At 42.0% G+C, this 23,726-nt stretch overlaps 1 protein-coding gene across 7 annotated transcripts in view; it reads left to right on the top strand.

Annotated features, from left to right (window-relative positions):
• RALYL (RALY RNA binding protein like) overlaps positions 1–23,726 on the top strand; it is a 675,637-nt gene that overhangs the window by 542,617 nt on the left and 109,294 nt on the right. The window lies entirely within an intron of this gene.

The following is a 23,726-nucleotide window of genomic DNA, read 5'->3' as shown; positions in this document are numbered from 1 at the left end:
AACTAAGTATTTCGGGAACCGGGGAGGCCACAGAGCCACTAATTAGCATGGTTTAACTCCGAAGAACCCTCCCAAATCTGTATGAAAAGAAAAAATAGATGGGATTGCTGCTTTTGAAATCACCAAGTCAACAAAAGATTTAATTTTATAAAAAAATGCAAGCAGCATGTTTTTTTATTTTTTTTTCTACATCAATGTTGAAATGTGCCAATAATTTATTTGAAAACACATTTTTATGTACTGCCGTATTCTGTGAAAAAAAAGTAGTAGCTTGGTGATAATTTAGCATTTTCATGCATTACTGATCAATGTGCACTTTTGCAAAAGAAATCTGTAAAAATATTCCATATGAAATGGAGAATGTACAGTATTGGTTTAGGTTTTCTAGAATTTCAAAGGACTTTATTGAACCATGATATCATATTTCACAAAACATTGTACTCCGAAGTCCCTCATGCTTTTGCTCTAAGTCTTTCATAATGAAATTTATTGTCCTATAATATATGCAAAATATGTTAATGAGTGGCTAATTAATACCCTATAGCTCAGCGCTCTGACCATTAAAATGTGCTAATAACAAATAATACTTGTGATATGTGATATATAAACCAAAAACTCTGTGCATGATTGGTGATAGCTGCCGTGGGGTTCCTACCTAACAAATTACTCACAAATTTGTATACAGACAATAAATACACAATGCAATAAATCCGGCGCTAATGATAACAACAGTTACCCCAGTCCAATGCAATGTCCATAGAGATAAGAAAAGTTCTCTTAGTGTTTCAAACGAGAATGAAGTGGTGAATCTGCTGCTGGCTGGTGTCTCAATATTCCTCCTACAGATTAATAAAAAAGGGAAAAGAGACCATTGCGCAGCAACAAGTTCCAGCTCAAAGGACTTTAAAGTGATAAACTTACAAGAATAATGCTGTTATATTCAGTTGAGAGAATCTGTACTTTAACCAGCGTTTTCTCCTGGACCTATCGAATCCCACGTGCTGTCAATCTTTAGTCAGCCCCTTCTCCTGGTATCCCACAGCTTGAATACTCAATAGTAATCTCCGTGGATTCCCAGAAAGGAAATGACATAGGAGATAATAGTGCAGATTGCTAAAAACTTTAATAAAGATAAAAAAACAGCCAAATGCTTACTTACATAAACCAGGCTGCTGTAGAACGACTGACAATGTGCCGTCCGCAGCTTGTGACAGGTAAGGGGTGATGTACACTGAGCTGGAAGCGCTCTCACTGCTTGCAGCTCCAATAGCCGACGCCAACCTCCGCGCAACTGATTGACGTCACACGATGGCGCCCCCTCAACCCTCCTCGCCGACGGACACCTGAGCCTCTCAACTCCTCCTTCCCCAAACGCGTTTCGTGGTGCAAAATATGTTGTTCAATTTTTGTTTGCATAAAACTGCATATATATGATACAATAACATCATGCATATCCAATTAAAACTATCAACATTTTGCAAATTGAGTTGTCCTAACTGTTGACTCAAATCAACCTTTTTGTTACCATTGACAAAATGTAGCTATTTGGAATGAAGGCAAACATGATAAAGCTAGTGTAACAAGGACGGAGATAATGATCTTTTCCAGGTGCCATTTAAAACCTATGCCAAACTAGACATTCTATGCAAAAATGAATCTTGTCTTAATGTCTTGACCAGAACAAGCATTGTTTGACAGATGTTAATAACATTCAGTGACTGCGAGGAAAAGGAATGTGGAACTGCGTCTCAGACTCGCCTCCATAAACGGAATAGTTACAACTCCATAAGGGAGCAACATTTATGCAAAGAGAGGCATTTTCATCTTGTGTAAATGTATTAAAGGATCAATCCAATCCAAGACAGCAGTTTTAAAAATTAAACCAAACTGCTGAAGGCATAACACTCAACTAAAAACGTAATTCACATATACTATTATTCCTTAGTTCATCACTATTTTAATTGTGCTAATCACTTTTTTTTTTTTATATTACTTTCACTTGTATGTCTGTGTTTTATTAAACATTTCTAATATTTTATTATATACCCAATAAAGGCTACATATTAATCACTTAATTTAGTATAATAGAGTGCAGCATACAGAGACCACCTTCTATTGTAAATGTTCTGTACTGCCATAGTTTTCATGGAACCTATGCAGTCCTGTATAATTCAGAAGTATCAGTCAGTCTGCCATGCTCTCTCTCTCTCCTATTATCTTTTTGCTACTCACTCTTACGTTATACATCGACTCAAAACTATTTACCTGTGTTTTGCTGAAAATGTATTTATTTCTTTGTGCCAACATTTTTACCCTATTTTACTAAAACCATTTTAGTTTCCACTTTTCCATCGTTAGGCTGTGTTTAATCCATTGCCTACCTCAATAAGTCTTTTATAAATTACTTAAATCTTGCAATGTAATACAGGTGACAATTAATTTGTACTGAAAGTGTTCGTCACTTGTGTTACATCCTGCACATGTGTTCGGGTAGTGCCATTTAAACCAATAATTCCCAAATCTCTTCTCGGGAGAACACAAACACCTGGTTTTAGGCGCACTCAACAAATTTTCACGCCAGTGAATTTACCCAATATGCATATGAATACAATATTGGGTGCTTACCCTGGAAAACTGGTCTGGTTCAGGGCTTTGAAGGATAGGTTTGAGAATCACAGAGATAATCCTAAAACGAATCAGTTGTTTGTGCTCATATAATACAAAAGTGTGTGTGCATGCATTTTCTGGGGAAACACACCAAAAAGTTAGTTATAGTTATAGCAGAAAATTAGAGGAAGGTGCAAAAGGTTCGGGGTTGGTATTCTTTCCAACAAGTTCCTCTATGTGCCCAACTTCTTTTTATCTCGCTCTCTGCACCTCTTTGCTATAACCGAGACTTGGCTCAGTCAGTCTGATGCTGCTCTGGAAGATACCCTCTCTTATGTTGGCCATTCTCCAAGTCTCCACAACCTGATGGCAGGGGGAGAGGTGTGGGGCTCCTCTCCTCTATTTGCTGTTACAGATACCTTCCTATTCCTCCCTCTCTTTCCCTTTCCTCCTGTGAGGCTCCCACTGTCCAGCTTTTTTTCTCCTCCCTCTCTACATGGCGGTCATCCATCACCCACCTACCTCCACTCATCTGCCTTCTCTTTCTCTCTTATTTTGAATCCAGGCTCTCCTTTTTTCTCTCCTCTGACTCCCCTGTTCTCCTTGGGGACTTCAACTGCCATATTGATGACCCCTCTCTCCTTTGGGCGTTCTGCTTTCTCTCTCTTTTGGCCATCACAAATGGACTGCAGCCAGCACCCACGAGAATGGCCACTACCCAGACCTGGTTTTCGCAAAAAAACTATTTCTCTCTGATTTCTAAATTTCACCCTTTTACTCTCTCTGACCTCATCTCATATTCTCTCTCACTTTTCTTCTTCATCTCCATCTACCACTCATTTCTGCTCTCTATTAAGCCAGCTTTTGATTCCACTTTGTGCTCCTCCCTTTCCTCTCTGCTCTGCTCCAGACTCTGGCAAGCTGATCAGGAACTAAAACTCTGCCCTATTCATCCTCTCTTGATCTACATGTCCCTCTTTATCTCTCACATTCTCACCCTTCTTAGGCTGCGGTCCCAGTCATGACTGTGACACGCGCGCCCGGCGGGGGGGAGGGGGCGGCGCGTGCACAGCGCTAACCGTGATCTGGGGTCTCCAGGAAAGAGGGAGCTTGCGATGGGAGGGGGCGTGGTCAGGGATTTGCAGGGGCGTGGCCATCACGTCACGCGGCTGGTTCGCCCTCATTGGGTGAACCGCCGGTGGGGCGTGGCCACGCCTCCGTCGCAAGTTTTAAACTCAATTTCATTGAGTTGTAAAAAACCTTGCAGTACGGCACGGCTGCACCTTCAGCGGAAAGGTGACTACTGGGCCCAGCCCCATTGAGGGGCGGTGCTTACACGCACAGCGCATGCCGCGCTGTGGCAGTTACTGGGACCTCAGCCTTACCTCAGACCCTGGCTAAACTACCACACATACATGCGGTGTTCCTGCACTCGTTCCTCTGAACGCCTCTGGGGAAATCTCACACTCTCGCAGACTTCCTTCAGTATAATGATATCCAATCCTGTTCAACTCGGCTCTCTCCCAGGCTAAACAAACCTACTTTTCACTAATAAACACACAAGTATACCCCACGCCGACTCTTCTGTCTTTGATGCTCTACTTAGACCCCTGTCTTGCCTGCTTTTCTTCTATTTCACCGCTGACTATTTCAAGACAAAGGTGGATTCCAAATGTCAAGACTTCTCGTCTGTATCCTCCAATTTTACACCTTTTCCCAACTCTCCTCCTGTCTTCCTCAACTTCTTTTCTGCTGTCACAATGGAGGATGTGTCGCTGCTGATCTCCTCTTCTCCCTCTACCACTTACCCTCTTGACCCAATTCCCACCCATCTCCTCAAACATCTTGCTCTTACTCTAATCCCTACCCTTGCACATTTTCAACTCCTCCCTCTACTCTGGTACCTTTCCCTCCTTCAAACATGCAACAGTTATACCATTACTCAAAAACAGCAAGCTTGACCCCATCTGTCTATCTAACTATAGTCCTGTCTGCTTCTTGCCTTTTACCTCTAAACGCCTTGAACGCCTTGTATTCTCTCGCTTGCTCCTTTTTCTCACCTCCTATTCTCTTCACAGAAACGGCTCTCACTAAAATAACTAATGACCTCCATGCTGCCAAAGACAAAGGTCATTACACTCGGCTCATATTGCTCGACCTCTCTGCAGTCTTTAATACTGTGAATCACGCTCTTCACATATTCCATACCCTTGGTATCTGTAACAATGCTCTATCCTGGATTTGCTCTTGTCCTGCCTTGTACTTTCAGTGTCTCGTTTGCGAACACCACCTCTATCGATCTCTCTGGGGGGCTACCCCATGGCTCTGTCCTGGGACCGCTTCTCTTTTTCTCTTTATACACTGTGACCTTCTCACATCTCTGGGGTTCAAATATTACCTCTATGCTGATGACACACAAATGTTCTTTAAAACCCTTGACCTTACACCCACTGTACAGACAAGTCTCTGAATGTCTCTCTGCTATATCATCCTGGATGGTCCTCCACCGACTCAAACTTTAACATATCAAAAACAGAGCTCCTCATACTTCCTCCCAAAACTGGCCCTACTGGTCTCTTGTACGTTACTGTTTCCAGCACGATCATACACTCAGTATCATAAGCATGCAAACTTCTTAATCCTACAACAAATCCAAGATGAGTTCCTCCAAGCTCTTCAGGGTTCAGGAGCCCCAGGAACTAATCGATTAAGATAATCCAATGGTTTGATGCTCAACAATAACTCTACCTGCATCCATCTACCATGCCCTTTGAAGCCTCGTACTCCAATCTGGATTGAAACCATTGATCCTCTATTGATTAAAAAATATTTCTTAACTTAATGTTTCTTCTCTATCCCCCGGGGTGGGTGTTTAGGCCCCACCCGGAGGGAGGTAGTGCTTAACCCAATATATATAATTTTTTAGTAGTTTGTTTGGTATGCAAGTGGGTTCGTTAGCGTAGTGTTACAGTATATATTTATGCTTTGTATCACTTACAAGCCAGCTAGCCATGGGCTGGTCATGGCTCGCTGGCCACTTCGGCTACATACAGGTAAATATATTAAAAAGATGCTAAAAGTTAATTAACTTTAACAATAGTCTAGGGATGGGAATATCACGTTATTTTAAACATTATCCTTAAAGAATGTGACTTTACCCCAGTGATAATGAGCTTAAGTACGGCTATTGTTTTTGTATATCATCATAGTAAATATCCATTCCTGTTTTCAATTAACATCACATTATTTGCTCTGATTTAATGGAACTTAGTGAATATTGGCATGTACGATGCTATAATAAATAAGGCTGTCTAAATCTTTTCTATACATGAAAAAAAACAAAGCTAGTAAGCTGGTAGTATGTACTTCAAATACATTAGTGGTTGTGTCCATATTCACTAATTTACTTCCTCTAAAATAGTAAATACATGCCAGTTTACTCAATTTGTTTACTGTTTATTGCGCTCAGCAAAACAGATACATTGAGTATCAGGTTTCTTTCACTTAGAAAAGAGTATTGTTTTTAAATGAAATTATTTTGTCAAGTATGGTTTTAATCTTGAAAGAATGTGGCAACCATATGTTTATCATAATGATGGATGATTTAATAAAAATAAAAACATTACGAAACTATGCATCAGTTTTATTAAGTAAATCTTCCAGTGCTCTTATAAATGAATGTAAGAACCCTTTTTGAAACAGAACTGAAAATATTACTACTAAATGGCCTACCCTGGACCTTGAATATCACTTGAAATGTAATATCAATCAGCTAAACTCTTCGTGTTTCAGGAAGCATTTTAATAGCTTCTTAATACATTTCCACTTTCTGGCCTTTGAAGCTATAAAACATGTCAGTGGAGATCATCATCTGATTGTGTGAATGGCAGTCAAAGATGTTGAACTTCAAGAGCAACAGATCAGTCTAAAGAGAAAATGACAGTATATGCATTTAACTGACACTTCTGCTGTAATCTGTTATCTAATGGCCTTTTGTAAAATTGCAATGATGACTAATGACATCTACATATCCTGTTCATCCCTTGTCAATCCACTGCTGGATGACGGTCTCTCCAAGGATCTTCTAGGTATTGCAGTTGCAAGCCTCTCCATGTTGCTCCAACACGTTTTTGGTTTTCATCCTCCCATCTTACTTTTGGTTGTTGTCTTGGTCTTTTAGATTCCTTTGGAATCTAGTCGATTTGCCATCTTTGTCCAACGATGGTCATTTCTTCCCGCAATATTTCCGACTGACTACTATTTTAATTTATTTTTTGGGTAGTACCCAGCACGCATCTCCATACTTCTACGAGTTGTTGAAACTTCTGTATTATCTTTGCATTTAGGGTCCAAATTTCACATCCACAAATGAGCATGGGCAGAACACATTGGTTGAAAACTTTCTTGAGGCACAGTGGAAAGTTACCTTGAATGACTATTTTGTTCCTTATGTGCTCCATCCCATCTTCATTTTCCTGTTTATTTAATTCAAAAGGTTCCCATGCATTGTTACTTGCAGGCCAAGGTAGATATGTTCTTCAACTTCTAGTTCTGTTTTATTTATTTCTATCTTTGCAGAGTTGACACATTTGTTGAACATCACTTTGGTCTTGCTGAGATTCATATAGAGGCCCAATTTTTTACTTGCTTTGGTAAGTTCTGCGATTTGTTGCTGGAAGTCTTTTGGACTTGTGTCAAACATAACGTCGTCTGCAATCGTAGGTGACTTTAGTATTCACCATGAATTCTGATTACTTTTTCTTCCCAAACCAATGTCTTGAAAAATTCTTCAAGTGTTGCTGTGAAAAGCTTTGGTGATATGGTGTCTCCCTGCTGCACTCCCTTGCTGATCCTGATCTTTCTTGTGTCTTCATGTAATCTAATGGTTGATGTGACATTCTCGTAAATGTTCTTTATAATATTAATGTACGCTTGTTCAACACGGTCTTCTTGATGCATATAAAAACGTGGAGGTGTAGTTGGAATCAAATTCTTTTTTGGTAATTTACGAATCCTAAAATGAGTGGTAGATCATATTTATTACTTCAGGAAGTCACTCCTAGCACAACTTGGATATGGCCCATTGTGTGAAATATCGCTTGTTCTCTATGCTTGGCAAAGTCCAGGGTCTGTTGCAGCCGATTAGTGAGTATCTTCATAAAAATCTTGTATGTAGACTCATCTAGTTTTGAGGTTTACTTGGTCTCCTTTCTTGTGGATGAGGATAACCGTGGCATTTCTCCATTGTTAGGGAATGTTCCTTTTCTACAAGCGGCATGTAAAGATTTTTGTAAGGATTTTCACAATTTCTCGGCTTCTTTCAAGATTTCAGTTGTAATTCAATTTCCTCGGGAGACATCCCATTCTTCATGGATTTTATTGCGTTTGCAACTTCTAGAAGGACGCATGGTACATAATTGATGTTTTTTTCTCATTCGTCCTCTGTGGGATTATACCCTGTGGTATCTGTGTTTTTGTACAATTTCATGTAGAAGTCCCCTACTCGATATGTGCAGTCTTGTTTTGTCGTCTTCTTTCAGTGCAATAATTACATTTTTGTCAATCATAAATCGGTCCTTTTTTATCTTCTTTTTAAAGCTTTTGTGATCCACGATAGTCTTCTTCAACATACCACAGTAACCTTTTCTTACATGTTCTTCAGTTTATACATTTGTGGATCGGCTTGCACCGCTCCGCATATTCAATTCTTGTGTCTTGGGATTGCTTCATTTCTTGTCATCTCCTCCCGTAATTGCTTTGTTGTAATGAGATTTTCTTATTCTGTTATTTGTTGGCAATTCCTCCACCTTTTTCTGTCATGTCATCTATAGTGGTTAGAAGTTCTTCATAATTGTTTTGTGTACCCATGCATTTCGAGCAAGCTGAAGCAATTTTTGTTGTAATTCTCTGTGGTTATTCTTGACGTTGATTGTTTTTGTCTTTTTAATCAGTTTTCGTCTTTGCATCTTTGCATTCAGATGTAATTTGCAGCGAACCAATCCGTGATCACTCCCTGTATCAAAACGATTAAGGACTGTGCATTCTTCAGTCGTGTTTCTTGTTGGCTCTAGTCAACTTTTTCATCCTTAATTCCACTGGGTTCATTTTCTATTTGGATTTTTTTGAAGAATGAAAGCATGATGTAGACGTTTTCACATTCTACCAATTTGTCTCCACGTTAATTCCTGTTACCGGAACCGTACTTACCACCTGATGCTATGTCTTTCTGCTGGGCACCAATCTTTGAATTGATATCTCCCATAATGATCTTGAAGTGACAATTTCATTGAAGTTGGTTGCTTTCATGGTTGAAGTCTCACACTTCATTGTTTGTGTGACGATGCAGGGGCATATATTTTGATTTATTTGAATCCTGTATATCTCTTGTCAACTGAATGACGTTTCTGGCTGCGCTTTCCTATGAGCTTTCATAATCCTCTGTTTCTCTGTCTTTTTGTTTTGTGAAGAAGCCTACTCCACTGATCTTCAATTTTCTGTACATCCAACATAATGGGTGTCCGCTTTTGAGATCAATGAGGACTTCATCTTTTCAACTTGCATCACTAAGGCCAACAATATCCCATTTAATCTTTTTAAATTCTTCTTCCAATACTTGCAGTGTTATCTAGTCCATTTTAGGTTTTTGGATGAGATCTTTTGTTTAACCTTCCAGGGATTCTTAGCACACTGCCTTCGTGCCTTCTTCCTGAACACTGTCAAGTCTAGGGACAATCCAGCCTCCAGAGAATGAGGGCCACTGCTTTTCCATATTTGGGGGTTAAGGCCTTAATTTCCTTTCCCATTTTAGCCGGCTATAATGTTCAAGCTTTCATAATATGATTAAACCTACCAGCACAAGTGCCACTGTGCATCTTCCTGAACAACCATTGCCACCTTCCTGTCACTTCCAGGCAGTGAGATAAGGATTTGAAGGAAATGTGTATAAATGTGTGTGTGTGTGTGTGTGTGTGTGTGTGTGTGTGTGTGTGTGTGTGTGTGTGTGTGTGTGTGTGTGTGTGTGTGTGTGTGTAGAAAAATAAAATAAAAATATATATAGTTATTAATATAATACATTTATAAATGTAATAAAATATATAAGAAACAGCACACCCTAGTGCATTACCAAATCATAAAATGTATTGAAGGTAAAGAAGGTGGAAAATGCCCAATTACAAAATATATAGAGATAAAATACACATAAAGGTATCTTTGGCGGTGTAGTGGTAAGTCACCGTCAGTTGAGGAAATCACCCGATGGTACAATGATGACCAGCTGAGCTCCTACGTAAGCTGCTGTAGGTATTTCTGGAGCTCTCCGACACCAGGACACACCAACAGCACTGCCCGTCTTCCGTTGTAATTAGAAGAATGCTCAAGCACGTGTAGCCTGTGCCGACAGAGCCAACAGATCAATGTTCAGCCTTGCGATCAGCTGCACGGCGTACATCGTTCAGCTCTGCATGTTACACATACCAAGTGGAGATCCCCCTCACTTTCTGTGTGAGAACTGAAAGCTGATTGGCTGAAAAACTAGACAGGGTGCCAAAAATTCCGGACCATTACTGATTTGGTTAAAATTCTGTGCATTATCCAATCAGAGAGCAGGGATTTCAATAATGCCCGGAATTTAACCGATTTGGCCTATAATAGCGCATAAATATGGCTGAAGTCATGAACATGTCAATGATCAAACTTTTTTGTAAAAATGTTGATAAAACTTGCATTATACATAATACTTCTGGGAAAATTGGGTTATTATTGCTAGACTTCTAAATGAGTGATATTTGCATGAATGGAAGGGTATATATAAACCTATGTTGTAACATAAACAAACTGATACTGCTGTTAGGAGAGAGAACATACTTGGGTCATAAGTTGGAGATTGGTTGAGAGGTTTTGCTGAGTTGTGAGTGCGTTGTCTTGTGCTATTTGTAGTTTGTGACCAAGGTCTTGGACATAATAAAAAATACGTGCTGAGCCAGCACAGTTACCTCCTGCATCTGGTATGTGTGTGGCTTTAGCAGGCTCGTGCGGGCATGTGCGGAGGCGTGCTGAATGGCAGCCAACATATTAATTTAACTTTTCGCGCTTACAGGATCGGAGGGCCGGTCGTGACCGCAAACAGCCAATGGGAACGAGGGACTAGCCCCGCCTCCCACCATGCCTACGTCCTGCCTCCCAAGCACGCTCGCTGCCTCGCCTGACAGGACGCAAAAAAGCACAAGCTGGAGCAGGCGAGGCTGAGCAGGAGCGCGGCTCAGCGCGGCCCGAGGCATCATGCCCGCAGCCTTAGTGGGCCTGTGTATTATTATTGCCAGTGTTCGACAAACCTATACATTTGCACGCCCCGGGCGAGTGGATTTAACATCGTGGCGAGCTCCTATTGGCCCAAGCAGCACACGTGTGGTACTAGGTGGCGAGTAGATTTTTTTGTTCGGCGAGTAGATTATTTGGTGATTTGTCGACCACTGTTTATTGGTGTAATTGAATATTTTGTTAACTTGTCTTTGTGTGACATTTTAGCATAGGGAGTGTGTTCAATTGTCAGTGTGGTTAGAGTTGGAGGAGAGGTTTAGTGACTGGTGTAAATTGAGTGAGATTTGTTGGAGAGGAGGGAGTGGGGGTAATGAGGCGTGGTTGGGTGAGAAGGGGGGAGTGAGAGGCATAGTATGTGCTACTGCAGCGGTGCGCAAACTGGGGGGCACTAGATTTTCGGAGTGGGGCGCGGCAGATATAGAGGTCCCATGCTCTCACCCCAGGCATTTAAATGTAATGCCGGGGGACCGCACAAGGCCTCTATAATACTTACCTTCCCTTCCAGCGACGCGTCGTTCTGGCAACCCGGTGTCAAATGACGCAGCAGAGTCACGTTACCATGTGACTTGACTTCGCATGACCCCGCGCGTCATTTGATGCCGGGGTCGAGCAGGGTGGGGGATGCGCGAGGTGCCGAGGAGAGCAGGCAGGGGTGCGCACGGGGAGAAGTTTGCGCACCCCTGGGCTACTGCAATATATCCTTTCATCTGATGATTTAAATGAACGTGGTGGCTGGAACTTACAGAAGATATCTTAGGATGTCTGAGCATTGTTTATATGTAAACGTGTATGTGGATAATGCATTAAAAGAAAGGGGGGGACCTTCCCCCTCCCCCCCAAAAAACCCCGATAGTGCTGTATAGTATATTGCCATAGATAGAATCCTATCGGACCAGCACAGCTCCAGGAGCCATGTGAGTTTATTGAAAACAGATTGTTTTGTTTTTTGATAGGACCTTTATCAAGATGGCATTACAAAAGAAAACACCCATTTATAATACCCCCACCCCCACCCCTGTGTTATATCATTGTATAATGTTTCACAGGATTGTTTTGTTTCCCTTCCTGTGCATCAATATACTGTAAATACACACATAAGATGAGTAAGTAGTTTAGTTGTCTAAATTTAACATCGGTGTTTAACTCCATGGGCATTTGTATTTTTTTCCAACCTCCTCTACTACTGTATGTAACTATACAAATAGGACTGCATTTTGGAAATAAATAATTTTGTTTTTATGTACAATTTTTCTAATCTTATGTAGTGCACTTTGCTAACTAACATTTTTCCTTCCTACACTTCTTATAAAATAGCTGGCACAATACTGATCTATTACCTTCTCATGAATATAATGCTTTAGATTTTAATTCTCTTGAATAATGCGAACAGGTGCACAGTTTTTTTTAAGGTTGTTTTGAGACCAGAAACTAGGCTAGAAGCAAACAAAATTAAGGTATATTTTTAAACCCTCCGTGAATTGGAAAATCAACAGACTGTGACTGAAAAGGTTTTTGATTTTCAATGTACTTTCTCCCATAAAATGTCTATAGCAGCAGCGCTAGGCAACAGATGTGCACATTTAAGATGTGAATCTGTCAGGTTATAGGCATGACTTGAAATAACTCATTAGTAAAATGCTACAAAAATTAATATGCAGAAAATGACCCCAGTGGAGGGCTGGTGATTGATTTTTGGTAAAAAAAATGAGCAACATTTACCGATACTGCATGCTGACTTTACTCACTGATGTTGCAAAAAAAAAAAAAAAAAAAAAAAAAAAAACTTCAAACTGTATTTACTGTGTGTGCATATGTATACTTATATTTTTGGGTGTGTGTACACACACACACACACACACACACACACACACACACACACACACACACACACACACACACACACACACACACACACACACACACACGGCTCGACAAATTCTAAAAAAAAAAAAAAAAAAAACCTCACCCCTCTCCCCCTCACGAGTCTTACCTGTGGCGGTGTGGTGCGACGTCTTCCGCCATTTTCTTGCGTCTTCCCTGCAGCTCCTGGGAACATGGCCGCGTGACATCACGTAGCGTCCCGTTGTCGTGGCAACGCAGCGTCATTTGATGCCGCACAGCCATTTTCACAGGAACTGCAGGGGGGACACTTGCAAGTAGCAGGAGCATGCCAGGAGACGCCTCACCCCGCCTCGGGTAACACTCGCCTCAGGAAAGATAACAAAACATTCCCATTTATTTAAATTATTACAGATTAGAGGTGGTGTTACCCTAAAAGCAACATCTTTTTGAATGCATTGATTTTGATCAAGTGTATAATTAAAATTCATATTTGTTTGATTGGGGTTCTCTTTCATCTATCTTTGAGTGTGTGTGTGTGTGTGTGTGTGTGTGTGTACATTGCTGATTTTTTTAAGGACTAACATACAATATTGCTTAGCTTAGAATATCTCAGGGAAACTGTCATGTATTCCATGTTAATCTTTTTATCATAAAGTCGTACGTCACTGAATCTGAAACACCAGCCGTTTTCAACAGTAAAAAAAAATATGCTTTTCCAAGGTCTGTTATAGCACCAAAGAATAAATCTTTGTGTCGTGCCCAATTAAGCAATTCAACATTTTTCTTTGTCAGAGATTACAGTATACAGTATATAGCCAGAATCACCTTCCCAGGAGCTGCTGGCAACTGCCCCTGGGGAAGGTGAGATTCGCAGGCAAACACAGTCGCCCAGGGTTTTGTTACTGTCTGCCAGCTACTTCTTCCCCCGCAACTGTGCTTTTAATAAAGTGGGTTTGCCAGTGTGTCATAGGAAAATAGATCTTTGTGGTCTTGAGGGATATTTGGGGTTTATTTTTGCAGCCAATTGCATTCCAGTTTCAAGCAATTTTGTATGCAAAACTCAGTTTAATGATTAGGTTCCAAAGTATCAAATACACTTTGTGGTGTTTATTCTCCATCTCCATCATACTCCTTTAAAGCTGCAGTTCAGCCTTTTTTTTTTTTAATTTATGTTTTTACTTCAATAGTTTCATGTGTGCAATCTCTAAACCTAAAGAACTGTATAGCTTCAGGTCAATTCGTTCTCCATATATTGATCGGCGAAATTTGGTGACATAATTAGTGAAGGGATCTGTTTTTCTTCTGCTTCTGTCTCTCAGTGGAAGCTCATGAATATACATGAGCACTCCTGCACTGACATGTGCTAGAGGGAGGGCAGGGCTGACAAAGGGGTGTGCCAGGGCTTGTGACAGGACATGGAGGGTCAGTGCCTTAGCAAATGGCTGTTAAAATAGAATACAAGAAAATTGGTCTTTCAAAGTTGTTTTTTTAAAAACAGAAAATGCTAAAAGTATTTTTTCTTACTACAGAACTGATTTATTAAAAAAAAAAACATACATGCAGGATATTGACTGAACTGCAGCTTTAAAGGAGCAGAACATGTTGGGTTTTTTTCCCCAATAGGTGGAAAGTAAAGGGTCTTCGGAGCTGAACCGTGTTAATTTTGGCTCCGGTGACCCCCTGCTCCCCGAGATGCATACCTCTGTATTGGATGCCGGTAGCAGTTCCTGAGGTTTTAAAGGTCCTGTCATGCAGACCAATTGGAAGCTGCAAGGTATGTCACAGCTTCCTATTGGCCCGCGGATGGTTTAAGCCGGCCTTATGTTCCTCTCGCACAGCCCCAGCCGGAGCTGCTACCATCACACCCTATGGAGGTAAATATCTCTGGCATCAGGGAGTCCCTGGAGCTGAAACCAACTCAGTTCAACTAGTGAGATCCCCTGCTTCAAACATATATATTTGTTTAAATGCTGCACTCTGCAATAACTATTCATATCAGTGTTCTTTGATAAGGTAAATATAATGGGGTTTATGTATCACGTCAAACTTTAAGCAATAACGAAGCAATATATTGACCTAGATTTACCCCCCACCCTATATTTCAGTTTTAGTGTGTGAGCCCCAGAATTGCACCAGATTATACATACCCCCTCTATAGCACCATCCATGTGACACTTCCCATCTGTAATGAGTCTGTTTCTACATTTCCTTTAAATAGTATTGCAGTTGGCAGATCAGAGAAGTTGGTCTTAAAATTAAGAGCATTTTGGTCCCAAAGGTGTAGTCCTAAGCAAATTATTTAGGATAAAAAAAGTTATCATTGGAAAGAAAATCCTGTTTTGACACACCGCACCATGTTTTGCTTCTATCTTTACTTAAAAATGATGTGTAAAAATGATGTGCAAAAATGTCATGAACCAGATAAAATGTGCGTTTTTTTTTCTTTTCATTTATTTCCTATGAAGATCTGACTGCTACACCAAACATTATGGCTCAGATTCACTAAGATTTTCTTGGGGGGACGCAGTGTTTAGAGGCCCCGCGCCGTTCCCCAAGGCATTTAAATTAAATGCCGGGGGAAGCATTTTTCTGTAACATCCCCTACCTGCTGCCAGACGGCTTTTCGGCGACCCTTCACCATGGCAATGCGGCGTAAAATGACGCTTGAGGGTGACGTCACATAACCCACCGCGTCATTTGACACGAGGTCGTAGGAGAGGGGGGCGTGACTGCTGGAGCTGCGAGGTGGGGGCGCGGGTCAAAAACTTTGTGCACCCCTGCAGTAGGTGACTCTTTGAAGGTACATGGTTGTAGTGTCTTCTACAATTAAAGTCTCTCCCTTTCACTCTCCCTCTGTCTCTTACAAGCTCAATTTGTGGGGGATTTAATAGCCTAATGGAGTGAATGGGGAAATATTAGTACTAGCTGCTCACTTTTGCTCATTTTCAAACAATGTGACCATTTGCAAAAAATACGGAACCTACACAAACCATTGCAGATTATTGGCATTCAAGATAGAGATATCTATCTATTGTCCAACACCTGCCAGTTTTTTGACATTTAGTAGAAAAGAAAAATTACTCCAATTTTATACTTCACATTTTAATGTGTATGCTATGTGCAATTTCTTCTTAAACCTTTCTATTGATGCTCCCCACATTTTAAACCTGAGACAAAACTGGAGCAAAAAGACTTATCAAAGGAAACAGTGGAAGTAATGCGATTTTTTTTATTTTGGTGCTGTGTGTTTGCTCTATTTTGCCCTGTGGGGCCTATATATATAAAGCATTGCTAAAAGCAATTTTGTCTTAAAATGAATTCACAAATGAGTAACACATTACTTTTGGTGCAGCAATGTATAAAACTGATTTTGGCGTGTTGTGCTGCGTGTGTGGCAACGTCTTTCTTCTTTTTTTGTGTGAAAAAAAAAAATCTTGGGGTCAAGGTAGAGACGGAGTTTAGATGCTTCTCTGTACTGCACATATGTATTTGATATGTCAAAAGGAATTACAGGTGTGCACCACGTTTGTGTGCCATACAAAAGTATGTGTGCCTGTCAAGATGTGGTTGGTGTCGGATATGACCAATTCAAGTTGAAGCAAACAATTCTTAATTGTAATATGTATGAACACGACGCACACCATGCAAAGAATAAGGAAATGTGTTCCGACTGCAGGACCACGAACAATAACACCCAAATATGCTGCCAAGGATTTTAGGCTGGAATTTTTTTTTTTTTTTTCAACTTCAATTTTTTATTGATGTTTATAAACATACATTGTATCACAGCCCATTGTGGGGTACATCAATTCTTTTTTTTTTTTTTTCAATAAAACACAGAATACCACATAGAACCTGACGAACATTGGGGGTTACCTAACACACCGGACATGACACAGGGCAGAGGGGGAAGGGGGAGGGGGGTGGGAGGGCTTGGGGGTTCATTCTGCGGGGTGGGTTGGCGATCGCTGAGGAGGTCCGGCTCCGACTTGGGTTCTTGTAGAATCGCATTCCGGGGGATTTTGTTTTGTTTAATTTCCTTCCCCTTTTTTTTTTTAATTTATTTTTATTTTTTACAAGGGGATTTTAGCTTGGGCCTGGCCTATCTCTCCCCTTATTGCTGGTGGGACCGTCGTCTTCTGTCCGCCTACCTGTCCGTCACTATGTATGGTCCTGTCTTGCTACCTTCGAAGGAGAACGCATTTGTTGCTATTATTGAAATATTGTTGTAGTACTTACCCCTGGGATTTCTGTCTGGTCCAACCATGGCGACCAGACTTTTAGAAAGTTTTCGCCGGTGTCATTAACTAGACTTATTAATTGTTCCATCCGGCAGACATGCCAAATCCGATTTCTAATTGTGGGGATGATTGGTACTTCCTGCTGCTTCCATAATGCTGCGATCTCGCACCTAGCGGCGGTTGCCAAATGCACGATCAATTTATGCGTCGCATTTGATATACCCTGGATCCGTCTGCCCAGTAGGAACAGCCACGGGTCCAGGGGGATCTCCAAACCGAGAATCCGCTGTAGCCAATCTCGAATTTGCTCCCAAATCGGGACCACCCTATTACAAGACCACAGCATGTGTTGCAGGTCCGCCACCTCCCCACACTGCTTTGGGCAGAGCGGGGAGTGGCCTCTGACGAATTTAGCCAACCTTAACGGGGTATAGTACCAGCGCATAAGTACTTTATACGCGTTCTCCTTTAATGTGGTGCAAATAGAGCTTTTTGCCGCTCCCTGTATGATCTTGTCCCACTCCTCGTCCTCTAACGTCTCACCTAAGTCTGCCTCCCACTGTCTAATATACGTGAGTCGGTGGTCATTGTGGGTTTTTGGACAGATCACTTCCCTGTACATTCTAGACGTTAGTCCCCTCGTGTCCGTAGCCCTAGAACACAGCTGCTCGAAATTAGTTCTTATAGGTCTAATTGGGGTTTTATTATAAAAGTCTCTGATCTGGAGGTATCTAAAAAATTCCTTATTTGATATCGCCGTTGCAGCTGTAATTTGATCAAAGGTTTGTATATATTTGTTACCCTCCAAATCCTTAAGTCGTGTAATGCCCAACTGTTCCCAAGCTAACAAATTAGTTCTATTCAGGCCCGGAGCGAAGTCTGGGTTGCCAATAATCGGTGTCATAAGTGAGTCCTTAGAGGTGAGATTACATCTGAATTTGGTGGCCTCCCATACCTTTAATGAATTGACTATGGTCTGAAGTGGCGTGCCCATCTTGTTTAGTCCTTTTTTGGGTATCCAGATCGCATTATGTATATCAATAGGTGCACAGCACAGTTTCTCTAATTCAACCCATCTCCTTAGTTGTGGGTCCATGTGCCACTACGTAATTTGACTAAGTTGGGCCGCTTTATAGTAAGCCATCAAGCAAGGTACCGCTAGTCCTCCTTTACCGGTGGGTCTCTTTAAGATTCCCTTTGCAATTCTTGGGTTTCTCTTATTCCAAATGAATTTCATAATTTGGGACTGTAGAGAGAGAATGTCTGCTGTTACTAAGGGTATCGGTAGACTTTGGAAAAGATATAACATCCTCGGGAGGAGGTTCATTTTCACGCTATGAATCCTCCCAATCCATGAAATACTACCTTTCATCCAGGTGCGGAGATCCTCTTTCAACGTCTTAATTAACCTGGGAAAATTAGCTTTGTATATTGTTTTGTAGTCCCGTGTGATATATACCCCTAAATATTTGATTGCGGAGGGTTGCCACTTAAAATTAAAGTTTATTTCTATCAATTTCTCCACCTCTTTGGGTAGGTTTATGTTGAGGGCTTCTGATTTGGCCTGATTGATTTTAAACCCCGAAATTTTGTTGAATTTACTTAATACCTCAAATACATTGGGCAGGGAAGTGAGAGGTTTTGACAACGTCAAAATGACGTCATCAGCGTACAAGGCTATTTTGTGTGTTTGGTCATCGATCGAAATTCCTGCAATATCTGGACTAAGTCTGATGTGGGCTGCCAGGGGCTCTTACACAGAGCGAACAACAGCGGGGACAACGGGCACCCCTGTCTAGTTCCACTTTTAATGTTTAATTGCTCGGAAGGGTATCCCTGATGTCTCACCTGGGCCGTTGGGCTCTCGTATAGAGCCATAATGGCTTTTAGGAGGCGTCCTTCAAAACCAAATTCCCTAAGCGTCGCTGTTAGGTAGGGCCAGTCTATTCTGTCAAAGGCTTTTTCTGCGTCCAGACTTGGCACCATGGAGTGAATATTTTTCTGCTTGGCCATATCAATCAAGTCTATTATTCTCCTGGTGTTGTCTGCCGCCTGCCTTCCTCCTATAAACCCTACTTGATCCGCATGAATTAACCCGGGAAGGACGCTACCCACTCTGTTAGCTATGAGTTTGGAGTAAATTTTAGTGTCGGAATTAATCAGAGATATAGGCCGGTAGCTCTTACAGTCTGCCGGGTCCTTTCCAGGTTTGTGGATTACTGATATTGCGGCTTGTAACATTTGAGTTGGGAAGGAAGCCCCCGCTAAGATCTCGTTAAATACTCGAAGCATGTGAGGGGCTAGTAATTTCAGATATTTTTTGTAATACAGGTTCGAGAAACCGTCTGGCCCTGGGGCTTTAGCTGGTTTGAGGTTTTTAATTACCTCTGACAGCTCTTCTAACGTGAAGTCCGCCTGTAGCGCCTCTCTCTCATCCCTGCTCAGTGTGGGTAATTTTGCCTGTTTCAAAAATGTTTGTAACAACTCTTGTGTTTTGCGAGAGTGGGTGACTTTATCTCCATTATATAGTGTTTCATAGTAGGTTTTAAATTATTCTACTATTTTCCCAGGAATGGATGTCAGTTCCCCATTCTGGGCTCGTATTGCGTGAATATGGGACTTTGGAAGCTTATTTTTTAGGTTGTTGGCAAGTAGGGTATCTGGCTTGTTAGCTGTTTCATAAAATTTGTGCTTAGACCAGGTCATTTCCTTCTCTGCGTGGGAGGAGAGCAGGAGATTGAGCTTTGTTTTAGTATCTAGTAATTGTTTCAGAATATGATCTTGCTTGTTTGCTTTATGATTGGCTGCAAAATCGGCTAATTGTTTTTGTAATTCTCTTATCTTTTTTTCTCTTTCCCTTCTCCTTTTGGCGGCCAAATTCATTAATACCCCCCTGAGGGTTGCCTTATAGGCCTCCCACAGCATGGAGTGTGTGGACACACTCCCCTCATTCTCCATAAAGTATTCTTCAATTTTGTCCCCTACCTCTTTTTCTACAGCCGAGATTTTTAACAGGATCTCATTTAGTTTCCAATTCGCTCTGGGTCTGTCTAGGAGAATTAAATTGCATCGCAGCTCTATTGATGCATGGTCAGACCATGAAATATCATGTATCTCTGACCTAGAAATCCCAGGGACCATTGTATTAGACACAAGGAAGTAATCTATCCTACTGTAACTGTTGTGTGGATTAGAGTAGAACGTGTATTCTTTTATTCCCTGGTGTTGTTCCCTCCAGATATCTAGAAGTTGACACTGTCTCATCCCATTTGATATGGTTAGTACGTCCTGTCTATGTGCTTTGTTAGTGGTAGAGCATCTGTCCAAATTGCTGTTAAGCGCTTGGTTCAAGTCTCCTGCTAGAATGATGTTACCTATCGCTACTTTGTGTAACTTAGAGAAGAACCCTGTGAAGAAGTCGCTGGAAGATTCGCATGGGGCATATACTGTCGCTAGCGTGATGGGGTGGGCTTGAATGGTTCCGGTCACTATTATGTACCGTCCCTCTCTGTCTGTGTATGTCTTGTCTGAAATAAATGGTATTTTATTATGAATTAAAATGGCTACCCCTCTCTTTTTGACTTGTGCCGTGTATCAGAAGCTCGTCCGGAAATCTTTATCTAGAAAGTTCGGCTGATTATTCCTAGAGAAATGTGTTTCTTGTAGGAACAATATCTCTGCTCTCTTTCGTTTATAGTCCCTGAATGCAACCCTTCTCTTAGCTGGGCTATTAAAACCCTTAACATTGTGCGATATAAAGATTATTTCCTTACTCATTTGTGGGTTTCCGCTGTTTGATCTGTCGTTTTCTTATTGGCCTCGCATGCCAATTCTCCTCATCGCCTCCACTCTTCTTTCTCCATCCGATCCACCCTCCTGAGGAAACAAAAGGTGGGGAACACACAAAAGGGGGAACCTGGGGGAACATTGACACAAGACCACATTTAACATTTATTGACATTTCTCGGTGCTTCTCCTTTCCTCCTCCTGCTCCGAGACTGCCGCCTTTGAGCTCCATCTTGATCTGCAGTGCTAGTACAGCCTTCGTGGAAAGTCTCCAGTTGTTCAGGCTCAAAGGACTTCGTTAGGTTAACGAAGGATCTCCCTTCCTGTACCTAACGCACGGCCCACACGGACGTAAGAGCAGGGCTTTGCCCTACCCCCGTCCCGCTCTACAACTTAACTTTAAAACTTAAACCATATGAGAACTTATAGATCCCCTCTTATAGTTCTTGAACCATCGACTCTCGAATCCTGGACCTTCCTCAGCAATACTTCCTTTAATTATATATATTTTTTATCTTTATATTTTATTTATCCTATCTCTTCCCGTCCTGCTTTCTCATCACCTGCATCGCCCTTCTGACTACCTGCTTGATCCTTCTGTGTGTCTGTTGTCCCTCTATCTTAACTTCCCCCTTCCTTGCTTCCGCTGCTACCTCCCTTCACCACCTCCTTCTCCTAGCCTTCTTTCCTTCACCTCTCCTTTATCCCCTTGCCTCCTTATCCCTTTCATCCTCCTAACCTACCTTCCCCTTCCTGAGCCCCGTCTACTGTCCTGCCCCCTATAACCTACTTCTTTTTCCTATTATTCACCTACCTCTGCCGTTCTCCACCCCTTCCTCCTGTCTCCGCTACCCCAACCTGCTACCCCTTCCACTACCCCTCCCGCTACCCTTTCCGCTACCCCCTCCGCTACTTTCTCTATTATTTTATTTCTTTAGAAGCGCAAAAGCCGGTCCGGCAATGCGCGGCCACCTCTCAGGTCCTTGTGTGTCTCGGCGCTTACATTCTGACGTCATTTGTGTCCATTGCATGCTGCCGAAGTTGCCCCTTCCAAGATGGCGTCCGAACTTCCGACTTGATGTGATGACGTCTTTCCGCTCCGCCGCCTTTTTGGATTCCAGTGTTCGCCCGGACGGAGATGTTCGCGCTCTCTCCAGGTTCCCGCCGTCCATTACCTTCCTGCTCCTGCGGTTCAGCGTGGAACTTGCTGTGCGTCCATTTCCACCGCCATCTTTGAAGACCATGCTTTCTCCCCTTTGAGGTCCAACGATTTCAGGTACTTTTATTTCTTCCTTTTGTAGGTCTCGATGGGTGAGTCTTTGGTGACATGCAATTACTGCCTTAAAACGGGCTAATAGATTGCACGCCGTCTGGGACTGTTGGGGACATTTTTTATATTTTAGAACCGAGTAACTTTTTAACTTTGTATTTTTTTCTGTTTATTATTTTTTATGGTCTTTAGTTATCTCTTCTTGCTCTTGGTGCCTTCGGGCTTTGTGACCATACTGGGTCCAGGGCCGGTTCTTGGTGGTTCGCGTGCCCGGGGGCCTCCCCGAGCCCCAGCTTGTGAAGCAAGGCTGGACCCTCTTCTGGCTCCCTGATTGTTATGGATTTGCCACCTTTTGTCACCGTCAGGCCGAAGGGAAAGGTCCAACGGTACCTCACCCCATTCTCTCTCTCAAGATTTTGGTTAATGGGCCTAGGCTTCTCCTCCTCGCCAATGTCACTGGGGAGAGGTCTTGGAATATAAGTAGCCGTGCCCCTTCAAACTCCACAACCGGTAGTGGCCTTGTTTTCTGGAGCACCGCCTCCTTTGTTCTGTAATAGTGCATCCGCACTACAATGTCTCTTGGCTGCTCATTTTGCAGCGGTTTGGCCCTTAGTGCCCGATGACAGCGGTCCATAGCTAGTTGGCTTTGCTGTGACTCGGGCAGTATTGACTCCATCCACCGCAGGATGAATTCATCGCAGTCCAGGACTGTCTCTGGCACTCCTCTGATCCTTAGATTATTCCTTCGATCGCGGTTCTCCGCGTCCTCCTGTCTATCGCGGATTTCATTGATTTGCGCTTGTAGGTCCCCGGACCTTTTGTCCTGCTTTTTAATGGCCTTGATGGACTGATCCATCTTCGTCTCGAGGACCCCCGTCCTTTCTCCTAGGCCAGATACTTCTTTTTTGAGATCCCTCATCTCCGTTTGTAGCATGGACCGCAGGTCATTGTATAGTCTCATAAAATCACATTGCCGTACCGGTCCCATTCCTTGCTCAGAGATTTCCTCTCCTTCCCCGTCCGGCTCTGACTCTGAGCCCGCATTTGAACTCGGCGCCATTTCTGACTCCGCTCTGCTCGGCCGCGTTCTATTGAAGTATTCCGGTAATCCCTTCTTCTTTGTTCCTCGCACTCCTTTTTTGGACATCCTGCGATCTTGTTCTGTATGTCAAAGTTCTTTCTGTGTGTTTGTACTCGGTTTTATGTTTTTTTTTATTGATTATTTCTTGAGCGGGACACGGAGCATGAAAGTTATACGTCCATACTCTGTCGTCGCGCATGCGCCCCGAAATTTTTTTTTTAATGCAATGCAGTAATTAAAATGCAATTGCAATCAAATTCAATAACGTCCCCATTTCCCGTAAGAGGTCTCCTTATTGGATCACTTTTGCTCCAAAATCCCCCACTTGATTTTCTGTTTTTATTTTTTTTTTAATTAATACATTTTATTTTGTGCTCTTTTACTAGTATGTGAGTGTGGGGAGGTCATTTGGAGCTATGATTTTTTAAATTGGGGTCTAGAGGCCACAGTAATTTTAAACTTTGATAAAGGTGCATTACTGGACCTAAATCTTGGTATCTCTATATAAATGTTTCCTAAAAAATAAATATTTTGCACAGTATTTTATGCCAGGCCTGCCTGAGGTGATTGGCAATTTGTTGCT

Source organism: Ascaphus truei, chromosome 2, assembly GCF_040206685.1.
Source record: "Ascaphus truei isolate aAscTru1 chromosome 2, aAscTru1.hap1, whole genome shotgun sequence".
Classification (NCBI taxonomy): domain Eukaryota; kingdom Metazoa; phylum Chordata; class Amphibia; order Anura; family Ascaphidae; genus Ascaphus; species Ascaphus truei.
The sequence above is the reverse complement of the archived record's forward strand: the minus strand, read 5'-3'. Positions and strand labels throughout refer to the sequence as shown.